At 41.5% G+C, this 27,419-nt stretch overlaps 1 protein-coding gene and 1 pseudogene across 1 annotated transcript in view; both read right to left on the bottom strand.

Annotated features, from left to right (window-relative positions):
- The window catches only part of ATP10B (ATPase phospholipid transporting 10B (putative)), a 349,229-nt gene that overhangs the window by 195,549 nt on the left and 126,261 nt on the right, over nt 1-27,419 (bottom strand). The gene's annotated exons all lie outside the window — the stretch shown is intronic.
- LOC101641465 overlaps nt 21,987-27,419 on the bottom strand; it is a 25,629-nt pseudogene continuing 20,196 nt past the window's right edge.

Below are 27,419 nucleotides of genomic sequence, written 5' to 3'. Positions count from 1 at the left end.
GAGCTTTCCTGTATAAAGTCTTAGAATGGTGCCTTGCTCAGGGCAAGTCCTCAACAAGGATTAGCTGCTGCTGCATCTGTTATTATTATTATTATTATTATTATTATTATTATTATCATTATTATGCCTTTGTAAGAGATAATGGACAACAGCCAATTCTACATAATAGGTACACTTTATATAAGGTTTTATTAAAACATTTTATCTAAAAATAAGCACAAAGGAGCACTGGGCTGCTTTATCAAGAGCTTTTCAGACAGAATGATACCTAATATTAAAGCCAGATTCTTCTTACTTTGAAGCATGATTCGAAATTATTGCATTACTGGAAAGAAGAGAAAACCTCAGTGATAGAAATCATAGCATCTTAGGTCAATGATGCAACTCGGAGCAGGGCCCTAGCAGCCCTCTTCTTTATTGTCACCTCTAAGGAAGTGTAGGCAATCTTGGTCGTTGGTTTGTACTCAATGACTAACCTAAATGTTGCATTTTTGAGCCTACTCAGCAGCACCTTCCTTAAAGATCGCTTCAGCTACCTGCTTCCATACAGAGGGTAACCAGGGAAACGATACAGACTCTTTCTGCTATGCACAAAACATGGGACTCCATGCATCACAACCGATTCTCCATATGGGTATGCTGTCCTTCAGACACATATTTTTGTTCTAACCATCTGCTAGGTGAGTGTGTAACAGATATTAACCAGTGCCAGTGGGTGGGCATCCTGGTCACACTTAGATCGGGACATCTGGATGATTCAAAGGTCCCGAGGACCGGAGTGCAATGATTAAACTTAGTGATCTTTGACTGCCTGGGTTCAAATCCTGAGCTCACACTTTACAAGCACTGTTTCCGAGGCCTAGATTACCATCAACTGGGGGGCTGAAAAACATCAGAAATCAATAAGCGTTAAACAAAACAAACCAACAAAACACTCGTGAGATCTGGAGTCTTGGCTTCTCTGAGCCTCCGTCCTGCCTGGCAACAGTGGCTGGGACTCAATAGTTTTTGCATTTGTTCTTAAGCTAAGGGAGAACTTCTCTATTCTATCTTGTAAATGCCTGGCCTCTACAGACATTTACATTTTGCCCCTGCATTCCTGACCAGTTCTTTGTCTCTTCCCCCAGCACCTTCTACAAAGTGCTGAACTCAATTTAACCAGACCAGCAGTTCTCTACAATGCCCTGTAATGTGTCCTTTTTATATTTTGTTCTCATCCCTTGCTTTATCTTGTCCCTCTCTTCTTTGCCCTCCCCTATCTCTTCTCATTCACCATGCAGGCCCACTGGGGGCCCTTAGTCAGACCCTTAGTAAATATGGACTCCCAGGATGGAAAGGGCTGGGCCTCAGTCAGGACCTGGCAGTTAAGAGAAGGGACAGAGGGGGAGGGGCTATTTTCAAGGGCTGTGGAGGCTTACTGCTGGGGGCACAGTTGCTGGGTTGCCAGACTGGGCTGCAGAAATGGAAACGTGCTGTGTGGATCACTGCCACGCCATCTCTGGAAGCTGCCAGAATAAGCTTGCCCAGGACTTTGTGTGAATTGGCCCAGACACCTCCTCTCCACCGCCAGCATCTTGAAATCCACTCTAGCAGCTTCTTAGCATTCAGTTCAGCCCTCACTGGTAAAGCTTCGACAGGTCGTGTGTTCCCTATAAAGCAGGGCTCTGACAGCTCCCCCCGCCCCCCTTTCCTTGCTCATTGCTTAATCTGTCCACTTCCTGATACTAATGGATTTTTAAATGAGCCTAGGACAATTGATAGCATTTCCCAATTAAAACCAAATACCCCTCATCTACCCTTCATCTAGTCACTGAGTGCAGAGGGGTGCTGGGGGACACAGGCCCAGTGAGATCTCTTCCTCCAGCTCCCCTGTCTCCTCTCTTTGCTGCCGGAGATGGCCTCCTGCTCTTCCTGGGCCTGCCCTGACAAAGGGGCTCCGAGACTCAGGAGAGACTTCTAGCCGCAGAAGGAGGAGATGTTAGCTGAGTGCTGTGCTCCACTGGGAGGCAAGGTTTTCCCTAGTCTTCTCTGATGCCAACTTGTTTCATCAGCACTGACTTCAGGCTGTAGAAAAGTCATCCCACAGCCCTGTGAGTTTATAGCAGGTTTGAGAGGGGTGGGTTGAGGGGCTGGGGAAGCACAGCTCATGTTTTCTTTTCTATCATAAATGGTTAGAAATCCAATAATGCTCATTGAGTGCCTGCTTTGTGCTAGGCTCCATCCGTGACCCTGTATATGAATGATCCTGATAAAAGGAGTCCTAGTGGTGCTGTCAGGTAAGTGTTGAATTGCTAACCACAAGGTTAGTGGTTCAAACCTACTACCAGCTCTTGGGAAGAAAGATGAGGTTGTCTCTGTTTTACAGAGGAGAACATAGACACTTCCACAGGGAAATGACTTACCCGCAATGACACCCCTAGCAAATGATAAAGCTGAATAAAGGGTCTATGGCTTCCAGCTGCCATTCTGGGAGTGACTTATCACTACTTCCTGCGCATAGATCAGCTAAGTGTCAGGGGACTGAGCCTCAGGCTGCTTTAGAGTGTCCGAGAGGACAGAAGAGTGTATATTCAGCCACTGTTTTCTTCATGTGCAAGTCTAGGGGTGGCAGCTCAGACCTTGGTCCCCTCCTGTGGAGAGGGTTCAAGGTCACCTTGAGGGAATGCCTCTCACAATGGTCAAGAGATGCACAGTGGGGCAGCAGGAAAGAAGAGGAGATTCTCTCCTTTTGTTTCCATAAACCAGCTGCCCGCTCCAGGCTGTGGTAAGTCCAGCATTTGTTTCAGTTCCCACACTTCTTTCCGAATCCGTGGTCTTACTGATCCCTAACCACCACTTGGTGGCGTGAGGCCCAAGTTTTCTTTCTCCACTTCCCGGGAAGGAAACTCTCTGAAAGTTCTAGCAACTTGCTGATGATTAACATGCCAGTTAATAGGGGAGCTGGCCTCCTACCCAAACTCTGACTTCATGGGCCAGACTGTTTTTAAAATGGCAGAAGCCAAGATCTTGTTTGGCTGGAGGTATGGATGTGTTGTTGGGCCTCTGGAGTCAGCCTGTGCCTTATAAGAAGATAGTAAGTTCAGTATTGGATGGATGTGCTGTAAGAGGAAATAGAGAATACATGGACATGCATGTAAATTCTTTAGTCAGAAGGCTGGTCAACGACCACCAGAAACAACTCATGTATCCCCATTCTACTTCTCCTCAGTCGACTTCATCACCACCCACCTTTGACATTCTCACTATACATTTCTCCAAACCTGACTGTGAGTGTTGAACTTCACAAGTGCTAAGTCTCTGGACACTGGTGCGAACAGTATTGAAAGAATTCAATTTTCTTCCTCTCCGGCTAAGGATGGCCCTCCCAACTTTCATCCCAGGTAACAGCAATGAAATAGGGGTAGGGAGTAGAGGTTACCATGAAAGATGGAGCATAGGGTGATGCTGGGGATCGTTCTGGTAGGGTGGCTTTTATGTACAGAGAGGCACACACTACACAGGGCTCTTCACTGCAGCCCCTCTCAGGGCCGGAGTTCAACCTGGCCTCTTCTTGTAGCATTCTGCAAAACCTTTTTCAAGTGCTGAGCCTCGACTGAGGTGCAAGCTTATAAACAAGCTTGACTGGTGCTTTTCTCCAAGCAGAACCTGACGCAACCATCATAGCTTCCCTAGAACCATCCAACCAGCCCCGCGTCTGCTCCGTCCTTCTGACTCCCGTATAGGTTAATGACTGCACTTCCCAGTCACTCAGTTGCCGAAGTCGGAAGCAAACTTGGGCTTCATTTTTCACTTCCTTCTCTCTTTCATTCCCAATAGATACCGTTGGTCCTTCTTATAATTTCTAGAATCCATCATGTCTTTCCATCCCCATTGCCATCGGCCCTAGCTAATCTATCACTTGCACTCAGGACTGGAGAAGGGCTCCTTCATTGCCCTCAGCATTATTCTTCACTCTGGGTCTGACCTGATTCTGGTTCTGTCACAAACCTGCTTACCATGCTGCAGCAGCCCCTCGTTACCTTCAGGATATATTCCAACTGCTATGGATTGAATTGTGTCCCCTGCCCCTTCCCCCCCCCCCAATATATATGTGTTGCAAATCCTAGCCCCTACACTTGCGGATAGGAGTCCTGACTGGGCAGTGGCTTACACATCAGGCTTCTAACTACAAGGTCAGCAGTTCTAATCCACCAGTGCTCCTAGGAAGAAAGATGATGTTTACTACTCCCTTAAAGATTTACAGCCTCAAAACCCCACAGAGGCAGTTCTACTATGTCCCAGAGAGTCACTGTGAGCTGGAACCGACTTGGTGGCAGTGAATTTGGTTTTGTGTTCTTCTGCTCGTGGTCATCCCACTCGAGAACAGGACTTTCTTCGTCATGTCAGTGAGAGAACAGCAGCCTAAGTTGTGCTGTGTGTCAATTTTTTGAAATGGAAAAGAACAGAAGCAAGAAAGCGCGGATGAGGGAAAATAGATGCCAAGTCACCAGATTGCTAGGCACTCAGGCACAGACACTGGATGGAGGCACGTGTGTAGAGCTGGTACCCAGGATTCAGACCTCTAGGAGAGAAAAGTGTGATTTATTATAATTTAGTTCCTGCTAACCTTTGCAGCCTCATTCTTCATCCTAAGCCACCTTCACACTCTACTCCAGACACCTTGAACTGCTTGCTGGCCACCAAGACTTGCACTTCACTCCTTTCAACACCACAACACGTTTTATTCCCTTAAGCAGGATTCCGCCAGAACTTCTTTACCTGGTCTCCCTGCCTTATTATTCTGATCCCGATGTAGATATTTCCTATAGGGAATCTCCATTCTCCCCACACCTGTATCAGCACCACCCACGGATGGTCCTACAGATCATGTCACTACATTCTGGAAACACATGCATTCTGTATCGTAATTGCTTGTTCCGTGTCTGCCTTCTCTTTCAGACAGGAAGCTCAGTGAGGGGGCAGACTGGTCATTATTAACTGGAGCACCAGTCTGTATTTGTTGCTCTTTTCTTTTCCTTTCCTCTTGGTCTCATGGCACTGACCACACAGCTACAGGCAGTTCCTGAACATGCCTCCAGTGTATCCAGGCTCTCTGTCCCCACCCCGTTAGCTCCCCCTTACACTTCCTCTCCTTTTCTCTCTGAAAAGGTCGTTTCAGGCTCATGCCATGAAATGTCACTTCAAACTATTTGACAAGAAACAGAGAAGCGTAGTGTTGTTTTTCTCCTTGAGTCTTCCCTACTGACAGGATGAACTGAGCACGTAGTAGATCTGAGTTGCCATGGTAACTGATAACGGTCTAGTCCTTTCACTTTCTTTGTAGGAGGAAAAGATATCTCTTTTCCTGTAATTAGCATGAGGGGATGATTTATCCTACCTTCTGCAGATACCTAATAGATCAGGGGACTCACTGGCAATTACTCAGTGCTTTCATACCATTCTGGAAACACAGTGCTGCTGTTCAAAATGGCCCATCAGAACTGACATGCCATCAGATCCCTTGGCTATCACTCTGGAGCCTCACCAAGGTTTGGGATGTTTGACACAAGGGTGATGGAGATGTGTGCACACACGTACGCACCTTGTATGTACATGCTTGCATCTGTTTGTAGTGAGTGACAGGAATGAGGGACATTTGTTTTACATTTTTGCGCCGTTGGTAACTCAACAATCCTCTGAAAGCAGGATTCTTACAACAAAGACCAGGAGAAGATTCTTTGAGGCCCAGGATCAGCATATATGTCTCTAATTGGCTGTATGTGTAGGAGTGAAAACTGGCGGCTGCTCATAGACATTCTTGACTCTAAGTAGGGCAGCCACACTCAAAGTGCTTAAGTTTTTTTTTAAAAAAAAGAACCCTTACATAAGAAGGCATGTGTGCATATAAGAGGATAAAGAGCTAATTCAAACTCCAGGGAGTGGAGGTTACCCTCCGCTCTACCCCACACTTTTTGCTCAAGAAAGAAGAAGATTTCTTCTGCTTGTTGATCCTGGTTAGTGGCTCATTTGGGTTACCTAGTGCTCTAAGGTGGGTATGGTGAATACCTTGAAATTTTCAGACAGGCTAAATGATCTGCTAAGGTCTCCGACAAGCTCATTGGATGGGAATAAATGTGTCCAAACTAGTAGTCCAATGACTGTGAAACCACCATGCAAAGGCACCCTCTCAGTAGCCCACTCCACTGCATTCCACGTCCACTGGCCATCACATGCACACTCCGCATGGGAAAGACCTCTGCAAGGAGGGAGGGCATTGCAGCCACATGTTGACACATCTTCTTGATGGTTTTCCTCATTGTTACTGACCTTCTTCCAAGCATTATGCCCTCCTTCAGGGAATTTGTCCATCAAATTCTTCAATATTACCATGTGAGGCTTGAATTTATTACTCAGGTTTTTTTCAGCTTGAGAATACTTAGAATTCTTCCCTAGGCCTATAGATTTATTTTCTCACACATGAGGTAGTTAGAAGTCCTAATTCCGAATACCAGCTTGAGAAGAAGGATTTTTCTCTCTTGTTCTGGGGGAATACTTTTAACCTTTTTAGGCTCTATAACCAGCATTATTTTGTGCCTTGGTTATCATAATGTAGCATCTATTTTCACTCCTGCTTTATGCTTACTTTTGTGTATAGTCTACTCTTTCTGTAACTCAGAATTGATTAGGTCTAGGACACAGCCTACAATGATGTGGCTGCATTAGCATCACAGAAGAAATCCTATCCCCAAATAAGATTACGTCTACAAGGATAAAGGTTAAGGTTCAATTCATAAAAGAGGGCAAACTGAATTTCAGAGATTACATAACAAGTAAGTAGCAAATCAAGAATATCAACCCAGTTCTACCTCATCAAGCAAATCTAGGCTCTTGACCTCTACACCATACTACCTCTCACATATAGCATTAGTCACATCAAGTTTTTTAATGCTGTGAAGAATAAGCACTGGACATCAATTTTTAGACTGACAGAGGCTGAGAGACATTTGTAGCTTTCTATGTATGGATATGGGAAGCAAGAAAAAAATCTCAAGCAGGCTCAAGTGAATGTTCTAGTATAATCAGTGTAATGTGCAGACTGGTTAAAGAACATAGATATGTACCACTTATTATCTGAGTCACATTGGGCGAGCTGTCCAACCTCTGGCCCTCTGTTTTTCTGTATGTGAAATCTGGTGGTTTGACTAGATTCACATTCACTAGTCTTTCATGGGTTACCATTGAGCAGTTCTAACAAATGGCAACCCACGTGTACCAGAACTGAATTGTAGTCCATACAGTTTGCAATGACTTATTTGGGGGAAGAAGATTGCTAGATGTTTCTTCAGAGGTGCCTTTGGGTGGTCTCAAACCCCAAATTCTTGGCTAACCTTAACCATTTACATCACACAAGAACTCCATGGCTAAATTACCAAATAGACTACAAATGATATGCCAATGTTTATCAATTGATTGGTCATGACTACCTGAAACTCTGTGTTGTAAAGGTTCTGGAGTTGCACTTATAACATGATCAAGTGTTGGTCTTTGTCTTGAGTGCTGGAGTTGGAAATGGAGGTGTATGTGGTATAGTAAACACAGGTTTACCATCTTATTTACTTAGCCTTTAGAAATGTGGTCTCATAATGGATGGATGTATGGATTGTGATAAAAATTGTATGAGCCTCCAATAAAACAATTTAAAAAAGAGAAAGAAATGTGGTCTTTATATTTGGCCTACCACTCTTTGTCAATTTGTTGTACTATGGTGGTTCGTTTGTTGTTGTGATGCTGAAAGCTATGTCACTGATATTTTGAATCAAAACAGGGTCACCCAAAGTGAACAGGTTTCAGCACAGCTTCCAGAACAGACTATGGAGCAGAAATAGGCAGTCAACGCCAGAGGAATCAGTCACTGAAAAGCCTATAAATAGCATTGAAACATTTTCAGTTACTGAAAACCTACTGAACAGAAGCACAATCTCTGTCAGAGACAGTGCCAGAGATGACCTCCACAGGTAAGAAGGCAGTCAAATATGATTGAGGAAAAGCTGCCTTCTACCTACAGAGTCATATGAAAAAATCTTGCAGAAGTAAAGCCTTCAGAACTCTCATTTGCAGATGATGTGTGACTTAAATTGAGAATAGTTACAAACATAAGTTAATAAATAGAACTTGGCATGAAACTGGGAAAATTGGAAGTCATCCAAAATGAAATGAAATGCATAAAGATAGATAACCTAGTTAGTAGTGATCTGAAAGAGACTGGTATTGACCATTTCCAATCAGAAAATCACCTGGTTCAATATGCTGGGATGACACATCAAGAAGAATGACTTGAAGTCATCATCAAAAAAGACATTTCAACATCTATCTTGAAGGGCAATGCTGTCTGTGATAGGGCAAAGTCTATTCACATACAAGGAATTCCAATCAGTATGACTGTAATTCAAGTTTATGCACCAACTACAAAAGCTAGTGATGAAGAAATGGAAGAATTGTACTAACATTTTCAGATAGAAATTGATCAAATATGCAATCAAGATGCATAGATAATGATTGCTGATTTGAATGCAAAAATTGGAAACAGAAGAAGGGAAGTAGGGGGGAAATATGGCCTTGGTGATAGAAATGAAGCTGGAGATTGCATGATAGAATTTTGCAAGACCAATGACTTTTTCATAGCAAATGCCTCTTTTCAACAACACACAATGTGACTATATGCATAGGTTTCTCCAGATGGAATATACAGAAATAAAATTGACTACATCTGTAGAAATAAACAATGGAGAAGCTCAATATCAGGCAAGTAGCTGACTGTGGAACAGACCGCCAATTGCTCATATGTAAGTTCAGGTTGAAGCTGAAGATAATTAAAACAAGTCCATGAGAGTCAAAATATCACCTTGAGTCTATTCCACTTGAATTTCAAGAACAGATTTGACATACTAGACACTAATGACAGAAGAGCTGATGAACTATGGGAGGATATCAAGAACATCATATATGAAAAAAGCAAAAGGCCATTAAAGAGACAAGAAACAAAGGAAAGATCAAAGTGGATGTCAGAATAGGCTTTGAAACTTGCTCTTAATGGTAGAGTAGATAAAGCAAATGGAAGAAATGAAATCAAAGATCTGAATATAATATTCCAAGGGCAGCTCAAAAAGATAAAGTTAAATATAATAATGGAATGCACAAAGCCCTCGAGCTAGAAAACCAAAAAGGAAGAACACATTCAGCATATCTTAAATTGAAATAACTTAAGAAAAAATTCAAACCGTGGGTTGCAATCTTGAAAGATTCCATCGGCAAAAAGACTGATGTAGGAGCCATCAAAAGAAGATAGAATATACAGTCACTGTACTAAAATAACTAGTTGACATTCCACCATTTCAGGGGGTAGCATATGAGGGGGCACACCCTTCCCCCCAAAAAAAACCCACAAACAAAATGGAATTGCGCAGAGCAGAGTTTCGTAGTACACATTTTTCCCACTAGGTGAGCATCAAGCAACTCTCTCTAGGTTAGTGCACTCAGTGGCATCACCTGGGAAGGTTCTTTCTAGTCACAGTTAACTTTTTTGTAAAACAGTTTTACTCAAACCTCATAATATGATGATGAACAGCGTATGACTGTGAAATTTTGAGAACAGCGCATTTTTAAGAGAACAGCGTATGTAAATTTAAGAGAACAGCATATGACTGTGAAATTTTGTTTCCTGCTCAAGAAAAATGCCACAGAAACTGTAGTGATGTTGAACACAGCTTACAAGGACAGCACTATAGGAAAAACTGACGTGCATGAATGTTTTTCTTGTTTCAAAAATGGTGGAATGTTGATTCATGACAAACCTCATTCTGGAAGTCTGTCAGCTTCCTGAACAGCCAAAATCTAGGCAGTGCATTTGGAGTTTGTTCCACCATATCATACTGTTAATCAAGCTTTCTCTTTAGAGTTTCTGAAAAGATTGCGTAACAGTGTGTGACAAAAAAGGCCTGATTTGTGGCAGATGGGGGGACTGGTTTTACCACCATGACAATGCATCTGCTCACACAGCCGTATGAGTATGCCAGTTTTTGGAAAGAAACAGCCTGCCTCTTTTACCTCATGTACTTTACTCTCCTGACCTCGCTCCATGCAACTTCTTTTTGCTTCTACAAGTGAAGAGGGACATGAAAGGACAGTGATTTGAGATGTAGAAGAGGTGAAGAGACAAATGAGGGAGGCGCTGTCAGCTATCCAAACAGATGAGTTTGAAAATTTTTTCAAGAATGAAATCGCAGATTTGACAAATGCATTAAGCGTAATGGAGAGTACACTTAATAGGTGACAGGTTGTTTCGTAAAAATATTAAATACATAGGAGTTTTTATAAAAGATCATTTTACTCTTCTTACAGTTCTTATAAAAATCAATTCATCAATTGAATCAAGCATATTTATACATATGTTACCATCATTATTTTTTAAACATTTACTTTCTATTTGAGCCCTTGGTATCAGCTCCTCTTTTTTCCCTCCCTCCTCCATTCTACCTTCATAACCCCTTGATAAATTATACATTATTATTATTTTCATATCTTACAGTGACTGTTGTCTCCTTTCCCCCATGTTTTATTCCTCCCTCTTCTCTCTGCCTTCCCCCTACCCTCCTGGTATTGCTACTCCCATTTCTTTTCATGAGGGGTTTTTCTGATCTCGATTCCATGAATCATGAGCTCTTATCTGTACTTGTGTACATGCTCTGGCCTAGCTCACAAGGGAAGGCAGAGTTGGGGTCATGATAGTAGGGGGGTGAGGAAGCCTTAAGGAACCAGAGGAATATTGTGTGTTTCATTGGTGCTTACGGCACACTGGTTGACTCATCCTTTCCTTGTGACCCTTCTGTGATGGGATATCCTACTGTCTACAGATGGGTTTTGGGTCACAGCTCTGACTCCCCTCATTCTCAACAATATATTTTTCTGTTTGTTTTGGGACTTCTGATGTCTGTTACCTGATCCTGTTGACACCTCGCAACCACACAGGCTGGTGAGCTCCTTCCATGTGGGTTTGTTGCTTCTCTGCTAGATGGCTACTTGCTTAATTTAAAGCCTTTAAGACTCAAGATGCTATATATTTTGATAGCCAGCCACCAACAGCTTTCTTCATCACATTTGCACTCATTCTGTCTTCACCGATCGTGCTAGGAGGATGAGCACCACAGAATGCCAGGTTGTTAGAACAAAGTGTTCTTGCATTGAGTGAGGGCATGAGCAAGGCCAATGTCTGTCCACTTCCTCAATGAAATACATGGCTTTGAAAAAAATTCATTTGGAGGGGAGGGTATAAGCCCTCATATGAACAAGAACCAGTGGTACTGAAGAAAGAAGTTCAAGCTGCACTGAAAGCAGTAGCCAAAAACAAGGCTTCAGGAATTGATGAAATATCAACTGACATGTTTCAACAAGCTGATGAAATACTAGAAACACTCAGGAAACACTAGGAAATTTAGAAGCCGGTTACTTGGTCAACTGAATGGGAGAAATACATACTTGTACCCATTCCAAAAAGAAGTGACCCAACGGAATGCTCAAATTATAGAACAATATCATTGATATCACATACAAGTAAAATTGCTGAAGATCATCCAACAAAAGTTGGAGCAGTATATTGACATGGAAACTGCCAGAGGTTCAGAAGAAGCCATGAAAATAGGATGTAATTGCTGATGCCAGATGGATATTGGTTAAAAGCGGAGAATACCAGAAGGATGTTTACTTGCATTTCATTGACCCTGTAAAGGGATTTGACTGTGTGGATCATAACAAACTATGGAAAGAATGGGAATCCCAGAACAGCCAAGAAGCAGTCAATTATTCAAACAGAATAAGGAAATTTTTAGTTTAATCTCAGGAAAGGTGTGGGTCAGGGTTGTATCTTATCTCTATACTTACTTAATCTGTATGCTGAAAAAATAATCAGAGATGCTGTTATTATATGAAGAAGAATGTGGCACCAGAATTGGAGTAGGGCTTACTAACAGCCTTTGATCTGCAGTTGATATAATCTTACTTGCTGAAATTGAGAAGGATTTGAAGCACTTGCTGATGAAGATCAAGGATTGCAGTTTTCTAAGGGCTCAATATAAAGGAAACCAAAATCCTCACAACTGGACCAGTAGGTAACATTGTGACTAACAAAGACAATATTCAAAATTTCTTGATGAACCTATAGGGACAGCAAGTAGAATAAGGGTTTGGGGAGCGAGGGGTAAAGGGGTAGTGGTGGGGTAAAAGGGAGACGATGTCAAGAAGTCCAGGAAGAAAAAGTAAATTTGGAAAGTGATTGTGGAAGCAATTGTGCAATTCTCTTGACATGATTGAACTATGGCATGATATGATATATTATGAACTCCCAATTAATAGTAAGTTTTAAAAAGATATAGATCCTGGAATGGATTTTGGCCTCACACTAAATCCTAGCTCCACCTTAAGAACAATTATTTCTTACATCATGGTCCTGCCCAATACTTGCCCTCAGGAAGGGAACACAGAAGATACGGGTGCAAATGCAAACTGCGGAGAAGAAATTAGATGGTGCCTGGCTATCAGATAAAATAGCATCTAGGGTCTCAAAGGCTTAGCCATTAGCAGTCATTTAAGTGATATGTCAACTAAGTCCACATGAAAAGAAACACCACCATCAGTCACCGAAGGATTATAAATCATGAAATCTGAAGTTGAAGGAGGAATTAGTATTAGAGCCTACATTGGAGAATTCAGTTTGTAGAAGGCTATGGATGACAGTGGGAGCCCAAGATTCGTTTGTGGGAACTCCATAGGAAAAAAGTCTCTGGTGAACTCCCTCTGCCCACAATTGGGGCATGGGAGGAAAGTGGTTTCTAAACAGAATGCATTAGAAGATGAGGATAGAAGATCAAAGGCATAAATCTGACCTAAAACTTTGTCAGCTGATCCCTTCTCTGATACATGATGAACCTGATCCTTTTTTCTTTTCTTTTTTTTTTTTTAACATTTTGTGTAATTTTGTTTGTTCACATCAAGGTGTATCTCGGAGGTATTTTGTCATTGGAGATCACCTTCTTACAGTTGTGTTATATGTTTCTCTGTGTTTGGTATATGAAATCCATAATTGATGAACCTATGGGGACAACAAGTAGAATAAGGGCTCTGGGGTGGGGTTACAGTGGGGGTAGGGGTGGTAAAAGGATGATGTTAAGGAGTTCGGGAAAAACATTAGACTGCTTGTAGACTGATTGTGGTAGCAACTGTACAATTCTGTACAAAGTGATGGAACTTTAGAATGATGTGATATATGTATTAACTTTCAATTAAATTTTTTCCCAAGGTTTTCTTCTTGCTTGGATCCACAATCAATGCACATGGAAGCAGCAGTCAAACAAGACCTTGCATTGGGTAAATCTGCTGCACTAGACTTCTGTAAAGTGTTGAAAAGCAAGGATTTTACTCTTTCTTTTTTTAATCATTTCATTAGGGGCTCATACAACTCTTATCACAATCCATACATACATTAATTGTGTAAAGCACATTTGTGCATTCATTGCCTGGCTTTTACTCTTAAGGACCGAGATTTCCTGACCCAAGCCATGGCTTGCTTCATATGCATATGAAAGTTTGACATAGAAAATAAAGACTGAAAAAAAATTAATGAATGAAAACTATGGTGTTGGTGGGGAATATTGAAAGTTCCATGGATTTACCCCAAAACAAACAGATCTGTCTTGAAAGAAGTATAGCCAGAGTGCTTCTTGAAGGACAAGGATGGTGAGACTTCCTGTTATCCACGTTATCAGGGGAAACCAGTTCTTGGAGAAGAACATCATGCTTGGTCTAGTGGAGGGGCAGAGAAAAGCAGGAAGGCTCTGGACCAGAGAGATGAGCACAGTGGCTGTAACAATGCGCTCAAACATAAGAACCATTGTGAGGATGGGGCAGAACCTAACCTTATTTGTTCTTTTACACAGGACTGCGATGTATTAGGACTGACTAATGGCACCTAACAACAATGACAACGACAACAACAATGATAACAATAAACAACAACAACAACAACAACAACAACATATTCACCCTCTATTTGCTCCAGCAGTAAATTCTCATACTCTGCATGGGTCCTTACTTTTAAACTACAAGGAAGATCATTACTAGGCCCACTTATCAGGAATTTTTGTTGAAGAAATATATCTGTATCCTCTTAGTCCCATGATATGGACTTCAATCATCTCAAAATTTTGCTCATGCCTTGCAAGATGAAAGTATCTTGACACTTCAGCTAATCTTTTAAAAAATCATTACAATGATTAGAGGAATTGATGACAGAGTAGGAAAAAAGTGTAGGATTTTTCAATTTGGAGAGAAGCCAGCTTAAAGTCTATGTGATTCAAATCTATAAAAGCATAACCAGGGAAGCCAATGAAATTTGTGGCTTCTAGTGAAATACCTAGTGATCAGATGGGCTGAGTGAAGAACGTGTCTTTGTGGAAGCCAATGCTAACTTGCCATCTGAAGAACATCTGGAGAGTCTTGCCAGAACTTCCTAGTGGCTGCAGGTGATAAGAGTTGGGATATGTTGGTTGGGGCGACCCGTGACTTCATAACTTATTCTTCACGCTCCCTCAGCACCTCTTATTTTGCACTTTTATAAATAAAATTTCCTTGCAAGTTCAGTGTGAAGCAGGGGTGGTTCAGCACAAGTTTGAAAACTACGTGTTTAAATAAGTAAAAGAAAGCCCTGCTTCACCCAACAGCCAATTTAATGACCATATCCATGTTACAGACGTGCGCTTCAGAGGACTGTTAAACAAAATTATCGATTCAAAATGGTTGAGCCATTTCCTGACGTGTAAGCCCGAGAGCTGTCAGAGGAATCTGAGATATACCTAACCTTACTAGGAGAAAAAACCCTGCCCTCTTCTAGAAACTGTCCCTTGATGTGGAACTCAGTTAGATAACTAGATTAGTGCCCTTGAATGTGCCCTTGCCGAGATGGCACCCTGCATGGTTCTAAATATACTTTCTAGAAGCATCCGTGTTGTTTATGTAGAAAATGGGAGCTCCTGAACTGGTAGGAGGACTGAAGATGCAGCAACTGCTCAGAATCAATTATCTCTGATTTACAAAGCTGCATCCCTGACACATGATAATTAAAATCTCACATTAGTTATTATTCTATTTGCTTTGCTGAGCAACAGATACACACACACATTACTATTACCAATAGGTTAAAAAAAACTTTCCTGTTTTACATCAAAATAAAGGAGATCTTTTTTATAAGTTGTTTTAAAAACCCAAATAGAGTGTTTTAAATGAACAATGCCTACCATTTATACAACACCTGTTATGAGGCAGATATTATAATAACTACAATAGCAGCAATGATGACAGCTTACATTTATTGAGTCCTTGTCTTTTGCCAGGTACCCTGGTGTTTATATATATAAATGTATTTATTTACATATATTAACTAATTTAACCCATTACAAGCTGCACTCCTATTATTCCAATTTTGTAGATGAGGAAATTGAAGCATAATAATTCCCAAGAGAGGTGAAAGATTGAAAGGTAGATATATGGATTGTGATAAGAAGTTTATGAACCCAAATAAAATGATTTGAAAAAAGGGGAAAAAAAAAAAGAAGAAGGAAAATCCTGTGGAGAACAGTTCTGCTCCAACACACACGGGGCTGCCATGAGCCAGGGCTGACCAGACAACTTGTTAGTGACTCCACAGAGCTCACTCTTATCATCTCACACATGGAGTATGGGAACGTGTAAAATGCAAACAACAAGCCTTAAATTTATTGGGGGTGGGAGAAAGAAAGGTAGACAGTCTGGATTCAGACCTCATGATCTGAACCACTATACTATGGCTTCTCATTTTAAAATTTTAGCTTAATTTTACTTTTAACACTTTTATTGGCATAGAACTCATATACCATACAACCCAGTGGTTTAAATCTGTTAAAAAGAGTTGTGCAATCCTCACCACAATCAACTTTAGAAATTTTTCTTCATTTATTATCCATTATTATTAGCTTCTCCTTACCCTCCAACCTCCCCTGCCATAACTGTAAGGATTTATTAATCTAGTTTCTGTGCCTATGGATTGTTTCCCAGATTTCATGCAAAATAAATCGCACAAAAACACTAATAACAACAAAATAGAACATAGTAAAACCTATATCCAAAAAGAGAGCAGATAATAACAGAAACAAGAATACATTTAAAATGAATCAAAAGAAAAAACAAATGATAATATGCTAAATTTTGTCCTAGCTATATCTGCAGTAATTTACTTTCCGATCCATTCCGCCTGAAAGCAAGACTATTTTTGCCCAGGGTCATTGGTCTCAGGGAGTTCAATGGAGGCTTAATCAGCCTTTGGACTTTGCAAATGGATTTTGTGCTTTTCCCTCATCTATAGCCTTCTGCAAACCAGTGCTGAGAATTTAAGCTTGAATACAATTCTTTCACTTGATTTTGGATTTTATTACTGAAAAATGTTGGATCACATGGGCTGGTATACTGCCTCTGGTGGCCTCACTTAGATAGCTGCTTGTTTTAAGGTAAACCCTTAAGATCTAGACACTACTTTTCTGATAAATGGGTGCCATCCAATTTCTTCACATTTTGCAACTGCACTCATATCTTCAGCGATCACTCCATGAGGACAAATGTTGAGCAAGACCATATCATAAATATTAATTGTTTCATGATGAGAAATACAACCTTCCTCTAGTTCCTAAAGGTTTCCTCCCCGCTCCCACTACCATGACTCGAATTCGATCTTGCAAGTCTGGCTAGACCAGAGGAGGTACACTGGCACAGATAGGAACTGAAAATACAGGGAATCTAGGACAGATGAGCCCTATAGGACCAGTGGTGTGAGTGGCAAAACAGGGAGGGTAAAGGGAGAATGGGTAGGAAAGAGGGAACCGATTACATGGAACTGTGTGTGACCTCCTCCCTGGGGGACAGACAACCAAAAAGTGGATGAAGGGAGACATCGGACAGGGCAAGATATGACAAAATACCCATTTATAAACTATCAAGGGCTCATGCGGGAGGGGGGAGCGGGGAGGGAGGGGAAAAATGAGGACCTAATGTTGGGGGTTTAAATGGAGAGAAAATGTTTGGAGAAACGATGTACAAATGTGCTTTACACAATTGATGTGTGTATGGATTGGGATAACAGTTGTATGAGCCCCTAATAAAATGTTAAAAAAGAAAAAAAAATTAATTGTTTCTAGATTAGGGTTTACAATTAAGTGTGACTCAAAATCCATGTGCATATCTAAAATTTATATATCTACCTATCTGGTGTTTTGGCTTATTATAATACAAGGTTATTTATAGGAAAGATTACAGAAATTTATAGAAACTGTGTTACAACAATCATATAACTTTATAGAAAAGAAAACTGATGGTCATAGAAATGAAGAAAATTATCCAAGGCCATACAGCTAGAAAATTATGCAAACAGATTGTGTGTCAAGATCTGAGTCAAAAGTTTATGGTAATTTCTATGATAGCAGACAGCTTCTCATGTATAATACAAATTACAGCCACTTTCTGTTTCATACATACGGACATAGCGAACACGATGCTAAGATGACAAGAATCTGTCAAAGAGTATCATCATCATCTTCCCAAATGCCAGTCATGTAAATTACTGGCTTTCAAGCACAGGTTGAACCGACACCAAAGAAGAAGGTTTTCTTGCTGGGAAAATAAATTTGTCTTGATGAATAGTGGTCTGCATCGGGTCAAGAATTTATTGTTTGTTTATTTTGTTAGGAAAAGACAACTGAAAAGTAAAAACAAATAAGCTTCCCAGGGCATATAATCAGGGTACAAATAAAGACGTGAAATGAAACTCAAGAAAGATGCATTTCAAGGTTCAGGGAAGGGGAAGATGTGCTCGGACACTGTGTCTTAGCCGATGGAGACTAGCATGATCTCCAAGCTGCACCTTTGACTTTAAAATGATTGGTGTGACAACTCAATGACAAAGATGATCTAAGACTAGGTCACAGATGTATGTCACCAATGTGCAAGTTGTAAGCAATCATTACCTTTTCCGTTATTTGTGGTTGAGCCCCGATGACACCAGCTGAGCCTTTGTAGGTATGACAGAGGTCGAAAGATATCACTTGCTGGCACAAAAGGAAGCAGTCATGGGTGTAGCTTCTTTAGTCAGCTCTTGGCAGAAAGACAGGGCTTTCTACTTCCTTAAAGGGTTGCGGTCTTGGAAACTCACAGGGCCGTTCTACCCTGTCCTATAGGGCTGCTGTGAGTCAGCATCATATAGACAGCAGCGAGTTGGTTTGGGTTTTGAGTAGTCAGCTCAGAGCAATGGAAACAGATGTTATCCACTAGGTGGCAGCTCCTCAAAAGGGGAAAGAGAGCTGGGGGACACAGACCTGTTTTCTTGGACACAAACTATTCTATTACTTTATATTGTTTTCTGCAATTTTATTGATACACAATAAAGTACATATTGCACATATTTTTAAAATGTACAAATTGATGAATTTTTACATATGTATTATTGTTGTTGGCATGTGCTGTTGTTCTGATTCGGACTGACCCTATGTACAATGTGAGGAAAACCTGCCTGATCCTGTCACCTTCACAGTTGCTGTTATGTTTGAGCTCATTGTTGCAGTCACTAGCTAATCTCTCTCTTCAAGGTCTTCCTCTTTTTCACTGCTGTTCGACTTTGTCAAGTACGATGTTCTTCTCCAGGGACTGGTACTTCCTGGTGAATATTCCAAGTAATGGTACAAATGTAAAGCCCAAACTTCACCATGCTTGCTTTTAAAGATCATTCTGGCTGTACCTCTTCCATGACAGACTTGTTTTTTCTTCTGACAGTCAGTGGTATAGCTAATATTTTTTGCTAATACCATAATGCAAGCACATCAATTCTTCTGCAGTCTTCCCTATTCATTTCCCAGTTTTCGCTTGCATATGAAGCAATTAAAAACTCCATGGCTTCAGGCACACCTTAATCCTCAAAATGATATCTTTGCTCTTGAATCCTGCCAAGAGGTCTTGTGCAGCAGATGTGCCCTATGTGATACATCGTTTGATTTCTTGGCTGTGGCTTCCATGAGCATTGATAGTGGTTACATGTAAAATAAGATCCTTGTTGTCTTCACTCTCTTCTCTGATGTTTATGATGCTGTCTACAAATCCAGTAGTGATCATTTTTTTCATATTTATTCCATCCTGAAGGCTGTAGTGTTTGATTTTATCAATAAATGCTTCAAATTATCTTGGCATTTTGAAAAGTTCTGTCATCTTCATATCACAGATTGTTAGTAAATCTTCCTCCAATCCTGAATTTGCTCTAGTTCTTTTTAGTAAAGTTTTCAGTATAGTTTAGTATAATGTTGCTTTCATTTTCTTATTGCACATGGAATCCTTTAATATTTCAGTGTGAGGCTTGATTTTTTTCTTTCGTATTTTCAGCTTGAGATATGCTAAATGTGTTCTTTCTTTTGGATTTTCTAATTCCAGGTGGTTGCATATTTAATTATAATGCTTCGCTTTGCCTTCTTGAGCTGCCTTTTGAAAATTTTTGTTCAGCTACTTACTTTATAACTTCTCTCACTTGCATTGACTGCTCACCTCAAGGTAGCAGTTTGAAACTGCCAGCCACCCTGCAGGAGAAGAAAGAGGCTTTCTAATCTGGTAAGGAGTCACAGGCTTAGTTCTATTGTGTTCCAAAGGGTTACTATGAGTCAGAATTGATTCAATGGATACCGAGCCTTTTTGAGTTACTCTATGTTCAAGAGTCTCTTCTGACATCTACTTTGGTCCTTTCTTTCTTTTGTCATTTTAATGATCTTTTGTTTTCTTCGTGTATAATGTTTTGGATGCCATCTCACAACTTGTCTGGTCATCAGTCTTTGAGATAGTTTATTGTGCCAGCCTGGCTGTTAAACACAAGTGGGATTAACTGAAGGGCAGAGAGATAAATGGCTTGGTGAGCCTTGCCTTTCTTGTCTCTCGCTCTGTGATCATCCGACCAGTGTGCGTCTGCCTTGCTTGTTCTGTGCCTCAATTTAAAGGCTACACTACCTGTGGGATGCCCAGCCTGTAGACTTGTGGACTGTGTCGCTGTAAGTTGAGGTCCCTTTAAGACATCTCTGGAGCTGGGGACTGTTGGTTGGTGACCTGCCTTGTGATTGGCTGCTGTGCTGACATAGCCTAGCTCTCTCTACAAATAGAGGAAGACCTGGCAGCAGACTCGACTTGAAGGACTGCTGGACTCTCAACTTTCTCTCACAGACGTGAGTTGCACTGAGCCATTTATAGTGCTTTATAATTTAACTGTTTATTTCTTGTATTGTATATTTATCTGTATATGATTTAACAGTTCATTTCTTGTTATATATCTAATTATCTTTATAAATAAATATATTAAATTATAGGCAATTTGGTTTTACCTCTCTAGAGAACCCTGTCTAACACAGTCTTTAATGTTCAATGTGTGAAATTGGTTCTTGAAGTGATCTCTAAATTCAGGTGGGATGCACTCAAGATCGTATTTTGGCTCCTGTGAACTTGTTTTAATCTTCTTTAGCTTCAGCCTGAACTTGTCTATGAGCAATTGATGCTCTGTTCCACAGTTGCTCCCTGACCTTGATTTAGTTAATAATATTGACTTTTTCCATTGTGTCTTCCTACAGATGTAGTCAATTTGATTCCTGTGTATTCCATTTGGTGAATTCCACATGCATATCCACCTCTTAAGTTATTGATAAAAGGTATTTGCTATGAAAGATTCTTGCAAAATTATATCATGTGATCTCCAGCTTCATTTATAATACCAAGGTCATATTTTCCGACTTTGTTTAGGCAAGATACCACCTACATCCTTCCTCTTTATTTCCAACTTTCAATTTCCAATTGCTAGTAAATGTCAAACAAGGGATGTTACTTGGAGGACTAAGGTGTGCCTGACCCAAGCCAATACACCTTCATTGAATATTTGCTCAATTTCTGACTGAAGAAGGTGTTAAAATTCTTCATTGGCTTCAGTGGTTGGTGCATATATTGGGATAACAGTTGTGTTGTATTAACTGGTCTTACATGTAGAGCTATAGATATTATCCTATCACAGACAACATTATACTGCAAGACAGAGCTTGACATGTTCTTTTTGATTACGGCTGTGGTATATTTAACATTTTTCCAATACCATAATTAAAAGGCATACATTCTTCTTCAGTCTACCTTATTAATTGTCCAGGTTTCGCTTCATATGTATATAAAGGGACAGAAAAGATCATGGTTTGTGTCAAGTGCACCTCCAGCTTTAAAACGTTATCATTGCTTTTGAACAATTTAAAGAGGGTTTTTTTTTTGGAGCAGATTTGCCCAATGCAATACATCATTTGCTTTTCTGCCTGCCATTTCTGCGGGAATTGATTATGGATCTGATTAAAATTAAATTTTCAATAACTTCAATTGCTTATTTATTGCGAAGTTGTCTATTGGTCCCATTGTGTGGATTTTCATGTTTTCTAGATTGAGGGGTAATCCATATCCAAAGCTGCAAACTTATGTCATCTACGTATTTCATGACGTCACTGGGCCTTCCTCCCATCCTGGTGCTGTGTTCTCAGAGTCCGCTCACTCTCACCAAGGCCCTCTCCCGCCGGGTGTTCACAGGGGATGCTTCCGAACTCACTGGGCCTTCTCCATCACATTACTCCGGTGGCCGCCTTTGTAGTGGATTTGACTAGCTGAAGGGTTATTTTCTGCTGCTTTGTTCAGACCTTATAGCTTCCCCACTTCCCACAAGCGGGGATGGCTTCTGTCATGCTCAGGGTCCTGCCTGCAGGACCTAGAACAAAGCCGGTACCAAGTAGGTTCTCGGGTATCTGCTGATGGAATTCTCTCACTGTGGAAACACTGCCTGAGATGCTGCCCCTCAGCCTGAGAAAGGCCTGCAGCTCAAGACCAGTCAGTGATCAGAGGACCAGGGAAGACTTGCTGCCGCAGCCTGTCCCATCAGACGCACTTCCATGTACATCCTGCACTGCCTCCACCCTGAAGGCTGGCAGGTGGCTGAATGCTGGGCCTGGCCCAGAGTTCTGGAACACAGACCCCTTTTTGTCAGAAGAGTGTTTTTGACAAGTCTGTTTGTAGTCTCTGATCTTTTTGAGCTGGACCTTGCTCTTTGGTGGGATGGAGAAGGTAAGGGAGCTCTTGTTGAACTTCTGGAGGAAAATACATCTCCATCAAAGCGATTTTTGGACACCTTTAGATATTATTTCCTTGATCCCATTCCCAGCTTCCTGTCCTGCAGGATCAGATCGTTGTTGGCTTCCTGGCCTGCTTTGGCCGAGCCCCAAATGGATGCCATCTGCTGTTCCTTGTCATCCTCCTCCTTCTGGGGGTGAATCACCAGTGTCACCCAGCAGCTATTGTCTGTAGCAAACTTCCAAAAGGCCCCTACGATGTGGTCTTGAGCAGTGGACAGCTGCTTGTGTCTCATCATGAACTGCAGACTGTCAATAACCACAGGACAAGCTTCATAGACGCAGACTACATGTTGCATCGAATTGATCACAGTCCGCATGCTTTGCTGCCCTGGGGAAGTCAAGTGGTAGAGAGGCAGGCCCTCAAAGCTGTTTGCCCATTTGTACTATTTGTTTAGCAGTCTTCCAGCCAGCCCACTGCAAACTGTGTCAGCATGACCCGGACGAGTCTCACATTGCTGATCTCAAAACTACTCGAGTGTGTTCACCTCTGGGTACACAGATCCAGGACGTGGTCACTGATGAATGTCATCTTCCCGCTGCCTGATGGCCCTGCAAAGACTGTTCATTCCCCCTTCCGGTGTTCTTTCAAGAGACGATTGTGGTCTGGACAGAGGCGCCAGCGGACACCAGCTGCTTGCTCCACTTTGTAAAGTTCCTCCAGCACCTCCTGGCGAAGCTGCTGGAAGGTCACAATAGACTTGTGCCAGGCAGGCAGGGCAGTGCACAGCAGACCGGAAAGATTTAAGCCACGGTCAGGGCCTCCAGAAAACAGGGCTGCTATTGTGCTGGCCGCACCAGAGAGCATCACTACGGGTTCAGTTTGCGGGCAGACAACTTGGCAGCAGCATCCCAGGACCAGAGGACATCGCTCAGCATGAACTGTTTGAGGTCAGGGAGTAAGCAAGCCGTTCCCCAGGGTAGGCAAGGGTACGCAGCCCCATGGAATGGTTCGAAGCCAGGCTGTCCAGCTCATGGCCAGTCAGTACCACTTGCACATCTCGGTGATTGACGAGTGGTAGCCCAGACAGACTGTGGTCTCCATGAAGCACACTCAATCCCCCTGGCCCTCAGCTCCTACTCTCTTAAGGCCTTCTCATCCCACTCTATCTCGGAGCTGCACAGAAAGGCAACCTCTTGACCCCTGGGGCTTCCCTGGACTTTCTGACTAGCAGCTCTGCTGGGGCAGAGTTACAGTGATCGCCTCACACCGGGAACCAGCAACTAAACTCCATCCCTTCACAAGTTGACAGGAGATTGTGTAACTGCCACAGTTGGATTCTGGGTAATGTTCTGTGTGGTTCTCTCAGGTTTCTGCTGTTGTTTCTCTGTCCATAGTAATCTAGTTAATATATTTTATTTTATTATTTATCATTATTTATAAACAATATATTTCATTTTATTCAAAATAAAGGAAACAATGAAACTGAAAAAATATTGAACTACAAATAATGGTTAGGATATATTTCACTGGGTCAGATATATCTTTTTAAAAAAAATCATTTTATTGGGGGCTTGTACAACACTTCTCACAATCCATACATCCATCCATTGTGTCCAGCACATTTGTACCTCTGTTGCCATCATCATTCCCAAATTATTTGCTTTCTACTTGAGCCCTTGGTATCAGCTCCTCATCGCCCCCCCCATGAACCCTTGATAATTTATAAAATATTATCATTATTTTGTCATGTCTTACACTGCTCTACGTCTCCCTTCACCCACTTTTCTGTTGTCCACCCCCCAGAGAGGAGGTTATATGTAGATACTTGTAATTGGTTCCCCATTTCTACCCCACCTTTGCTCCACCCCCTTGGTATCCCCACTCTTGCTACTGGTCCTGAGCTTTATCTGTCTTGGATTCCCTGTGTTTCCAGTTCTTATCTGTACCAGTGTGCATCCTCTGGTCTAGCCAGATATGTAAGGTAGAATTGGGATCATGATGGGGGGTGGGGTGGGGAAGGGAGGAAGCATTTAGGAACTAGAGGAAAGTTGTATGTTTTTCATCATTGCATAGTTAATATATTTTATAATGGAAATATTCTTTTATGACTTCTTTTAATTTTTCCTTGTCTGGAGAATCTTTATTTCTACCTCATATTTAAAGAAATAATTTAGCTGGATATAAAGTAGTTGGCTGATACTTCTTTTCTTTCTGATGTCTGTGTATGTCACACGATTGTCTTGTTGCCTGCATAGTTTTGGCTGAGAAGTCAGAGCTTACACGTACGGGTTTTCTTTTGTTGGTGATTGTTCTTTTTCCTCTCGCTTCTGTTCCTTGACATGGGAGAGTCTGACTACAATATACCAGGATGTTTTGTTTTTTTTTCCTAGCTCTCAACTTTTTGAATAGTTATTTTCTCCTCTTTTGTGATACAGGGGAATTTTTCTTCCTCAAGTTCTTGTACTATTTTCTCTGTAGATTTTTGTTGTTTCTTCTTAATCCAAGATCCTGATGAGATGTGTGTTTTTTTCCTGATAGTGTTTCACATCATTCTCAGACTCCTTTCTGGGTTCCATCACTTTTCCTTTTGGTTGCTTCTCTTGTTGATTCTAGTCAGAATGAAGGTCTTTGAGTTCACTGATTTAATTTTCCTTTTTTTCCCATTCTCTTCTTCAGGTTTTTACTGTTGCCTAATTCTGTTATCTCATTGTTTATCTTCTGTTATTCCTTTTGGCTCAAGGATGATGCTTTTCAATTACTCCAATTGTTCTTGCAAGTGTTCCCTATGTCTCTTGAAAGTATCTAAACATCCCTCCTTCTTCTGCAGTTTGTTTCTGGTAGTTCCCAAGCCTGTTTTTCAGAGTACTCCATTAGGGTCGGGTGACTTTAATTTGTTTGTTTACTATGGTTGACTGCTGTTTCCTCAGCATCATGGTACAGCTATTAGTGGTGTTTGAGCTGCTGGGTCATTTAGGGGTAGTTGATTCTGTTTATTGATGTGGAATAGGTCAACCAGGAGCTGGAAGACATACAGGGGTGAAATGAAGAAAAGGGAAGAGAGATACATATGTGCAGAAAGTGGGGGGGTGGTGAGGGGGAAGAAGAGAGAGAATAAAATAAAAATAATGATAGTAATAGTCTGGATAGACCAACAGATTTGTAGAAAATAATGGGAAATGTATTTTAGGAGGGTTAATCAGAAATAACAGAGGCCTAATGGTGTAGTAGTTATGCATGAGCTCCTAGCCACCAGGTCAGCAGTTCTTATGAGAAACCATGAGCTGCTCCATGGCAGAAAGACAAGACTTTCCACTCCCATAAAGACTTACAGCCTTGGAAATCCACAGGGGAGTTCTACCCTGCCCTATAGGATTGTTATAGGAATTGAGTTGATGGTAGTGAGTTTTGTTTGTTTAAAAATCAGAATTAATAAGCTTCTAGAAATATATTTCACATGGAAAAATAGAGGGAGCAGAAAGAGATAATGTTAGGATGTGTAGGGAAGAGAAGGAGAGACAAAAGAAAGGAAGAGTGGGGTGTGTCTTGAGTGTGGGTGCTGAAGTTCTATTGCTATGGCATCATGAATGTGGATGGGACTGTGCAAGAAGAAATTAAAAAGCCCTTGTTTGGATGGGTGTTCTGGAATCTTCAGGTCTGCTTGCTTATGCCTGGGCAGAGTATGGATTCTCAGGAGGGTGGGGTTACACCAGAAGAGAAAGTGGAAGAGAACTAGAAGAAAATAATAGAATATTATAATAGAACAAATGTACAAAACCAAATAAAAAATATAAAATATAATACCACTTTGTGGGTGGGGGTTACTAATTTTATGGTAATGTTATTGTGTGTACATGTGTGCTATGTTGGGGATGTGGGGCATGTCAGGGGATGGGGAGGGCACTTGAGCACAAAGTAGGAGAGAAGTAGGAAAGGAAAAGATGGCAGAGAGTGGAGCTTGGGTACAGAGAATGTCTCCACCAAGGTGCCCATGTTATCTGCTATGCATTTGGAACCCCCAAAGGCCAGCAAGGAAAGATGTGATAGGTAGGTTTATAGGAACATGTGGAATTAATAAGATTGCAGTTTTATTGGAGGGCAAAGAGATAAATGGATTGGCAAGCCCGCCCCTCTCTTGCTCTCTGGTGATTGGACCAACATGTGACTGCTTTAGCTAGTTCTCTGCCTCAACTTGTGAACTACACTACCTGTAGGACACCCAACCCATGGATTATTTTTTAGAACTTGAGATTCCTTTGAGACCTGCTTCACCACACTGCTGGTGTATACATTGTTTGAGCTTGAGGCTGTAGGACTCTCTTGTCTTGCATTCCTTGAGTTCGATATCCCCTCCAAGCCTGCTTCACTAAGCTTCTGAACTGCTGACTGTTGGTGACCCACCCTGGTGTTTGCTGCCTGTGGCTGAACTGCCTACATTGCCCTAGGGAATACTCAGCTGTCTGATTCCTTTACTTTGGACCCAGCAGCCCTTGTCAGTTGAAGGACTTCCATTATATTTACTGTTCCATGGGAAGTTAGTTGAACTTTGTACTACTGTGTGGACTAATTAGCTACTACATTTCTTTGTGCTGTATATATATTCATAAGGGGCCTGATTTTGTTTCTCTAGAGAACCCTGTCTAACACACAAGAGTTTTAGCTGTTTGGGTTGCCTCAGGGGCCAGGGAGGAGTGGGGCTCACAGAATCGGCTCATGCTGCTGGTCAATGGTAAAGGGGGGTCTATTGCAGATACTGCTGCTCCCTCCCTTTAAGAAACTTTTCAAAATGGGGAGCTGATACCAAGGGCTTAAGTGGAAAGCAAATGTTTTGCGAATGATGAGGGCAACAAATGTACAAATGTGCTTGACATACAACGGATGTATGTATTGTGATAACAGTTGTATGAGTCCCCAATGAAATGATTTAAAAAAAAGAAACTTTGCTTTTAAGTTGATTTTCTCACTGCCAGCAAATCCAAAGGGTCCTTCCCAATGGACCCTTTCTGGTAGTTGTTGAGGGGATCTTCCTGTGCTTGTTATCTAGTGGCCTTATTCCCCTGTCTCCCTGACACCAATCCACAAAGTCCTCCTCCATCTCACAAAACACACACTATAATGGCGACTGCAGGAAGAAAGCAGAGTCAGTGAATGTGTAAGCATCTCGGCACTGGCAGGAGTCTTCATACAGCTGCTCCAGCACC

Source organism: Echinops telfairi, unplaced genomic scaffold (assembly GCF_000313985.2).
Source record: "Echinops telfairi isolate 266 unplaced genomic scaffold, ASM31398v2 ScPeMD7_7469;HRSCAF=8507_0, whole genome shotgun sequence".
Taxonomy (NCBI): domain Eukaryota; kingdom Metazoa; phylum Chordata; class Mammalia; order Afrosoricida; family Tenrecidae; genus Echinops; species Echinops telfairi.
Note: the sequence above shows the minus strand (reverse complement) of the source record. Positions and strands in the feature narration are given on the sequence as shown.